Raw genomic sequence first — 7706 nt, 5'->3', positions numbered from 1 at the left:
CACCTGGGGCTGAAGCACAGCTGTGTCAGGATGGCACTCTGTGCCTAGAGCCTGCTCCTACCCTGTCAGGTCACACGGTCCCCTGGCATGGCAGCTCTCGCGGGTTCTCGCCACAGTGGGCACACTCCCCCTGAACTCTCGTGCTGGGCCTAAGTACTGCACCCTAAGTGACACACTTCTGCTGATGGGAGAGGTCATGTTGGGTGAAAGGAAGACCTGAGGTCTGCTGTGAGGGAAGTCACTCCCTCCCTCCCTCCCTCCGGTCCTTATCTCCTCTGAAAAGTGGAAGGTATCAGATTAACCCCTTGCCCTCCTCCCGCACCCACCCCTCCCCTGTCCTGAAGCGCCCCTCACTGCAGCTGTCACTGTCATTAGCACTAAGTGTCACTGTCGAGGTAGCCCCTGTGGTGCTACAGAGCTGCAGGGGGCGGCAGGTGGGGGCAGGCATCAGATGTCAGATAACTGGGAGCCTCAAAGGAGAGGAACTACAGAGAACACAGAACCCGAGTTTGGGGAGGCTCCGTTCTAGATGCTCTCTGACTTAACCCTTTTTTTTTTTTTTTTTTTTTGCTAGAGGAGAAAGCACAACTCTGGAGAGGGCTGGGTGTGGGAAGAGGCCAAGCCATGGTGTCATCCTCAAGAGGCTAGATTGGTGACGCAGTGTCCTCTGAGGGAAGGACTTTTTCCCGCCAGTGGGAAAGGCTTCGCATGGAACCACCCACATCTCTTTTCTTTGCCTGGGGAAGTGTTTGCGTATGTGTGCATGCTTTTGTAGAATCAGCCATCTGGATGGGCATCAATGACCAGTAAGCTCTCAGAGAGGCCGCGGTTAGGACGCAGCAGGCTAGAACTTGAGCCCCATCTCCTGACTCTCTGTTCCTCTCTCAACCGCTTAATAAGCTCCTTCCTGCTGATGAATACTGAGACTGGGGGGCAGACGGGGGCTGGTGCACAGGGAACTGTCAACCAACTAGGGAAAATAAGCCAGATGCAGCCTGTCTGGGCAGCAAGAGGTGAGGGCCGTGAACGGGACATAGGCTCCGGGAGTTCATTGGAACACGTTGCAGCCACCTGGGGGATCAGGCAGGTTGAAGTTGAGTTAACTTTTAGAGTTAGTCAACTCTGGGCCTTCTCCTGAGCGGGTTTGCCAGGAGACAGAGGGAGAGGAGTGAATGTGCGCCTGATTTACATCTGCCTACACGGAATTATGCCATCCACTTACAGGCAATTTTCAAGTTAAAATGTTGTCAGAGGGTTGTCACAGTTTTGATCTTTCTTTTCTGTTCTTTCCCAATCCACCCACATTTTTTTAGTTGCGTTGGAAAGGGGAGTGAGGGGGATAGAGCCTGGTTTAGATTCAGAGATTTTTGGAATTGTTAAAGATAGACGGAATTTAAAAAAAAAAAAATGTATCTAGTTTTAGGAAAATTCAGGACCAGAGCTCAAAGTCATAATGACTCTGTCGATGGCAGAACTTCTAGAGGCCGGGCCAAGCATCGTGCAGTTGTCTGCGGGCTATATCTCTTGGGGTTTCAGCTTGACTCTCTTTTGTGCCTCATCCCGAGATAGGCGACAATCCCTCCACACACTCCTTCCAGCCACCACCCTGCGTCCCCAAGCTCTGAATGAGAGTCAGCACCACGCTCAGACCCTGGCTTTGCCACCGACTTCGTCTCCGGCTATGGGCAAGTCACTCTCTGAGCTGCCTGCCTACTTTTACCTAAAACGGGATAATAAATATAAAAGTGCTTTGGCAGGCTTTCTAACATAAATGCCCAGGATTATCATCCAGTGTGATAATAATAAATAATAATAAATCAAACAAACCCATTTTCAATGCAGAAAACACAAGAGGGCAAGCAGTCATAGCTCCAGTGTTCTGGCTATCAGAGAGTAGAAAGGAGGCTGGAAGGAAAGAGACGGCTGTTTCCTTGATTTCTATATGCTGTTCACTGGCATTGCCCAGCCATTGTCAGATAAAGAAACGCAATGAGTGTGAATTTAAACCAGGCACCTGGAAGCCTCTGGTGTCCGTGGGGGCCGGGAGGTAGATGCGGGAACCGGCAGACGACTGAGGCAGAGGCACTGGCTATGTGGATTATTGGCTATCTTTAGCCCCATCCTGTCCCATTTGTTTATATAAATCTCAAATCCTGAGGAGTTAGGGCTTATTAAAGAGGTGAACAGGGAAGGATATAGTAAATGTCTGGACTGACAGAATGAGGATTCAAAATGACTCAAGGGGCTGGACAGATAAAACAGCAAAGATCAGTGTAAAGTCCTGCGCAGAGTTTGAAAAGCAAATGTGCAGGAAGTTCAAAACAACACGGACACGTCAGCGGCTAAGTTCAGCATCAGCTAACTATGTGAAAAATGCCAGAGAAAGAAGCCACCGTGGCCTCAAGCTGCATTGCATCACAGTTATTACGCACCCCAGGGGTCCCTGCTCAAGGCGAAAGACTTGTGCTCAGCTCTCAACACCACAGCTGATCACTGACAAACTGAAATACCTCTGTGGATGTGGCTGGCTGCCACAAGATGGTAGACTCTTGGCAGAATTACACCTGGCAGAATCGACAAATGGCCAAAGGAAGGCGATTAAGATGGGGAAGGTCTAGAAAATGGAAACTGAAAATGGCTGTAGGAAGTGAGGTCGGAGATGACTTAGGGAGCACTACGGCAGCAGGTGAGCAGACCGGAGAGGGAACCAGCTTGCTCTATGCTGCTCTCAAGGGCATAGCTAGGCTTGGTAGGACAACCTAAAGGAGATACAGGGTTCACAGAGGCTCTGGCGGGATAACTAGTTCATGTTTGAGGCCACTAGGCTGCAAAAATTTAACGGCTGGGTCTTCGATGCACTCCAAGGGCAGTCAGTGCTCATTGGCCTAGAAGGGGCCTGTGCACCTTTGTGGGCCCTCGAGGATCCTTCCCCGAACTGCAAGGACACAAGGTCAGATAAGGATGGTTCATCTTTCTTGGCCAGAGTAGTCAGTCTTTGGAAGCCCAAAGAAGGCCTGAGGGATAAGACAGGTAATTGGAAGGAAGGAATGACACAGTGTATTAAAAAAAAGTCAGCATCTGAATCAAGTTTATGAGTATAGGTTGGAGGCGATTACCTGGAATGGACAGAAAGGAATCAAAAAAGCCCCAAGCCCTGTGCCAACGGAATACGCCCAAGGCCTGAAAGTCCTGCCACCGGAACCACTATGGTGACAGCAATGTCACCCCAGCTTAAGTGCACTGCTGTCTCAGGGTGCGGGGAGCCTGTGATTAATCGGGTCAGCACGTGGACATGTGGTTGAACAGCCAAAGGGGCTGGGACATAGGGTAAAGAAGGTTTCACGCAGCACATAAAGCAAATTTGCCAACTTTACAAAATGCTCTACGCAATGAGTGCCAGAGGGCAGAGTACAGGAGGGTCCCCTTTCTACTCCGTACATCCTACTGCCAGTCCTCACTTTCCGAAGTCCATTCGCGGGGCTCCTTTCCCTATCTTCCAAAATTTAATGTGTTGCATCCTGTTCATTATTTTTTCCAAATGTCTTCTGAATCTGTTCCATCCATTCTTTCCCTAGTCACCCCTCAAAAGTCATGGTGTTAAGCGAGGCCTCACCATCTCTCACCCACCTGAATAAGCTCCTAACTGACCTCTCTGCGCTCGTCTCTTTTTTACCTCAAGCCGTTCAGCCGGCGCGGTCAGATTAGTCTTCACGAAGCACACGCCCAATCATGTCCCTCCCCTGCTCCAGAGCATTTAATAAATGCGTATCAGATCAAGCCTCACTTGTTGGTCTGCCACGCAGGGCCACAGCTTTGCTCTCCAGCCTCGTCTCCCCACCCACCCACTCCCCCTGCCCCACCCTGCCCCACCGATTGAGCCAAACCAAAGGCTATCATCCGTCCTCTTAACCCACTCCCCGCCTTTCCCGTTCGGGAAGGCCTCTGATTCAGCAACCCCCTGAACAACCATCTCCTCCAGGAGGCCTTTCTGAGCCCTCTGCTGAAAGCTGCTTCTCCCTCTTCTGAGTTCCATTAGCACTCAGTGCCTGTCCTATGCACCTGAAGTTTGTTACCTACTTCCGGTAATACCTCTTCTGCTGAGGTCTGACTTAACTGCTGGTTTTCACCAGTGTGCGTTCTAGCTCTCTACCTCGACCACAAGTTCGCATCTCAACCACAGAGTCCCAGAGAGTGAAGTGAGAATAGTCATCGCCTCCATTCCAAGGCTAAGTGTAGTGAGCACTAGATAAGGCGTGCTGACCAGAGCATGGCCATGAAGTCGAGAGGCCTGGGTTTCAGTTCTTTGCTGGTACCAGTGGGTCATGTGACTTTGGGTATGGCGGGCATGTTTCCTTCCCTGCAAAACGATGGACAGATGCAAATGTCCCTTCCAGCTCTGGTATTCTCTGAGTCTATATGACTGAGGGCTGCCCAAGCCCTAGGCCTAAGGAAGGAGCAAGGAAGGCTATGGACCAGCCTTTGGAGGGAGAGAAGAAGAGGGAGATGGGGAGCTAATAGCTCTGGAGGAAGGAAGGACATGCTGGGCTAATGGGATAATTGGATAATCCTCAGAGCTAGGGGCTGCCAGGCTGGGGCCAGCTGTTAGAAGCAGACACAAATAGCACAAGCAAAACAAGGGTGCTGGTGCAGGAAGCAGCTTGCTGAGAGATATGGAGGAGGGGCGGTGGTGGCCAGAGGGTGGGGTAGGGGGATAGAACTGAAATTGGAGCTCCCTTACCCCCTGGTCTACGGCACTGTTGAGAACAGGACCCTTAGGGACCTTGTGCTCTGACCTTAGAGCAAAGATTCCATTCAGGGGCTATGGACCCATTTCTGCATTAGTGGACATAGGGGACATTCTTAGAGACTCTGGACTTATTCTGGCCTTGAGGGTGTCCCTCCACCAAGATGAGCCTTAGGGACCATGGAGCCCTCATCCCTGCCCATTGGGATTATCTGCAGATGGACCATCTGTTTGACACGGTTGTGAAGATATTGCTGGACACTCGTAAAATAATGATTTAGGATGCAGATCTTAGGGTTCCCTTTGTTCCAGGCTAATAAGTGGATCTGTCCATGGGGTTGGGCATGGAATAAAAACAATTGGGGAGGGGCCTCTGGTCCGGCAGTCAGAAGCCTGGCTTCTAGTCCCAGGTCTGCTGGGCCACATAATTCATGATGTCATCTCTCCAGACCTCAGTGAGCCCATCCGTAAATGGAGGGTGATATACAATACCTTTCCTGCAGGGCTGTGAAGATAAAATGCAATCATGAGTGGGAAAGTGATTCGGAATTTATAAGTGCTCTGCAAACTACTTTAGTTCCCATCCTGTTTCTAACTCTATGTGATTTTAGAAAGGCCATTTCCCTTCTCTGAATTCTAGTTTTTTCTCCTACAAAGTGATGAAACCAAACTAGATGCTTTTTATTTTCCCTTCTAATTTTAGTGATTCTAATCCTTATAAAAATAGTATATTTACATTTGTATACACTACAAGGAAAGTATGAGAAAGGAAAATTTGAGGCTAATATTATTTATGAATATAGATATAAAATACTCTATATTAGCAAACCGTATTCAGCAATGTATTACAATAACATAAATCATGACCCATTAGGGTTCATTCCAGGAATGCAAGGATGGCTTAACATTAGATAATGAATCAATGTTATTCGTATTAATAAATTAGGAAATATTATAGGAGCATCTCAATAGATGCAGAAAGTGATTTTGATCAAAAAAGTAAATATCCATCCATAATAAAAATTCTTAGCAAACTAGAAATAGATATTTTTTTAATTCAAAGGGTATTTTTCAAAAACATACAGCAAATGTCAATGTCATGCTCACAGAAATCTAGTGCACAGTATAATGAATATAGCCAATAATAGTATACTATAATTATTGTACATAATATTGTACTATTATTTAATATGGTAAATTAAATACCACTATATCGGTAAGCATATCACAATATATAAATGTATCAGAGTAACACACCGTACACCTCAAACTTACATAATGTTACTTGTCGAATTTAATAAAAAATGTTTTTTAAAAAATGAAAAGTTCAATCTCACTAGTAATTAGGAAAAGGCAAATTAAAATATATTTCACAGCCATTCGTAGTCAGCCAATTGGCAACAATTAAAAAAATGTAGATAGGGCCCAATCATGTGATTAGAGGGTTGGGGCTTTATATAAACTGTGATTTATTCTTTCAAGCAACTATCATACGGAAGACAAAGTGAATGAACTCAATAGATTAACACTTATTCAGTGCTCAAAGCTAAATGTCTCTAGCGCTTTCTAGACTATGCCTTGAATCTGTCTTTTATGCCAGTGTTCATGGCTGTTGTCTTTCACCTCGTTTTTAGCACAACGAATCTTGATATAATTTAAATTCAGCTTCCTCTTAACATTACAGATGAGAAAATCAAGACCTAATAAAACTGAGTTGTGCTAAGTTCACACGGCAGATGAGTGGCGGAACTAGAACTGGAATCTGGTCTTAACTCTTCAGACCATGTAAGGCTACAGATAATCGCAGGGAATGGTAAACACAGAATTTATCCTGCTTCTCAGCCTGGGGCACTTTATCCCTCAAACATCCCTGGATAGCTCTAGTCTCACCTGTACAATCCCTTCTAGCTGGTGAAGTGTTTAGATCTGGCTTTACCATTAAATCTCTGCGACTCAGTAAGTCAAACTCTCTGTGCCTCAGTTTCCTCGTTTGTTAGATGCCAATCATTGCTGCCTGGCTATCGCCTGAGCTCATGGATAGAATCAAGTGGAATAAAAGACAGGAAACGATAAATGTGTGAAATAAATGAGAAATTTATTCTTTTAAAATTACTATTTCTTTTTATTATTCTCAGGATACAGAAATGCCTGTTCTCTTGCTGAAAGGATCATGGGAAGTCCAATTTGTAAAGAAATTTGATGTGGGAAATTTTGCCCCTGAAGGCGAAGGAAGCATGGCGATGGAGCGGGGACTGCTGGCCTTAAAGCAGAAGCAGGGCTCTGGATGCTCTGCTCCCTTCTCCTGCTTCCTCTTGCTTGTAGCCTCTGTGCCACTGAAGTCTGTGACCTGGAGGGCTGGCAGGCAGTCTGGGGTCCTTGGAGGCAGGGCTGGCCATCCCCAACAGAATATTGAAATTGGTCTTCGAATCTCTTCTCTGTGCCCTTACTTCTGGTCTAGTCTTCACTATGTCCTTCCTGGGCTTCTGAGGGAGGGGTTCTGTACAACCTCGTCCCTCTCTACCAACCATTGTTAGGTTTCCCACTATTTAAGGCCTAAGAGAACCCTGAGGTTGAGAACTGATCTTGGCCCCATCTTGGTAGAGTTCATACTCAACAAATGCTGGACTGAGCCAGAGGGATTGACTGTGTGTCTTCCTCCTTAACCACAGCTTTGTGCTGAGCTGGGCCTCCTACTCACAGAGAACATCTAACGGGTCCTTTCCCACAGACTGCTGGGGACCACTGCCTTCGCCCTGGCTCTGTTCATTTCCCAGCAGATCTGTGGAGAGTGATGGTAGACCTGGCGGATGGTCACACAGAGCCGTGGAAGGAGAAGCACGTGCACCTAGAGGTTCCACTCCCTGCCCTGACTCCTCTGCGGCAGCTCAGAGGTGTCACACCTCCACATTCCCTGACACCGGCTGGCAGGGGGCCTGGGGACCCCATGGACAGGGCTGGCGCT

This window comes from Pteropus medius, unplaced genomic scaffold (assembly GCF_902729225.1).
Source record: "Pteropus medius unplaced genomic scaffold, Ma_sr-lr_union100, whole genome shotgun sequence".
NCBI classification, from domain to species: domain Eukaryota; kingdom Metazoa; phylum Chordata; class Mammalia; order Chiroptera; family Pteropodidae; genus Pteropus; species Pteropus medius.
This window is presented reverse-complemented; position numbering follows the sequence as displayed.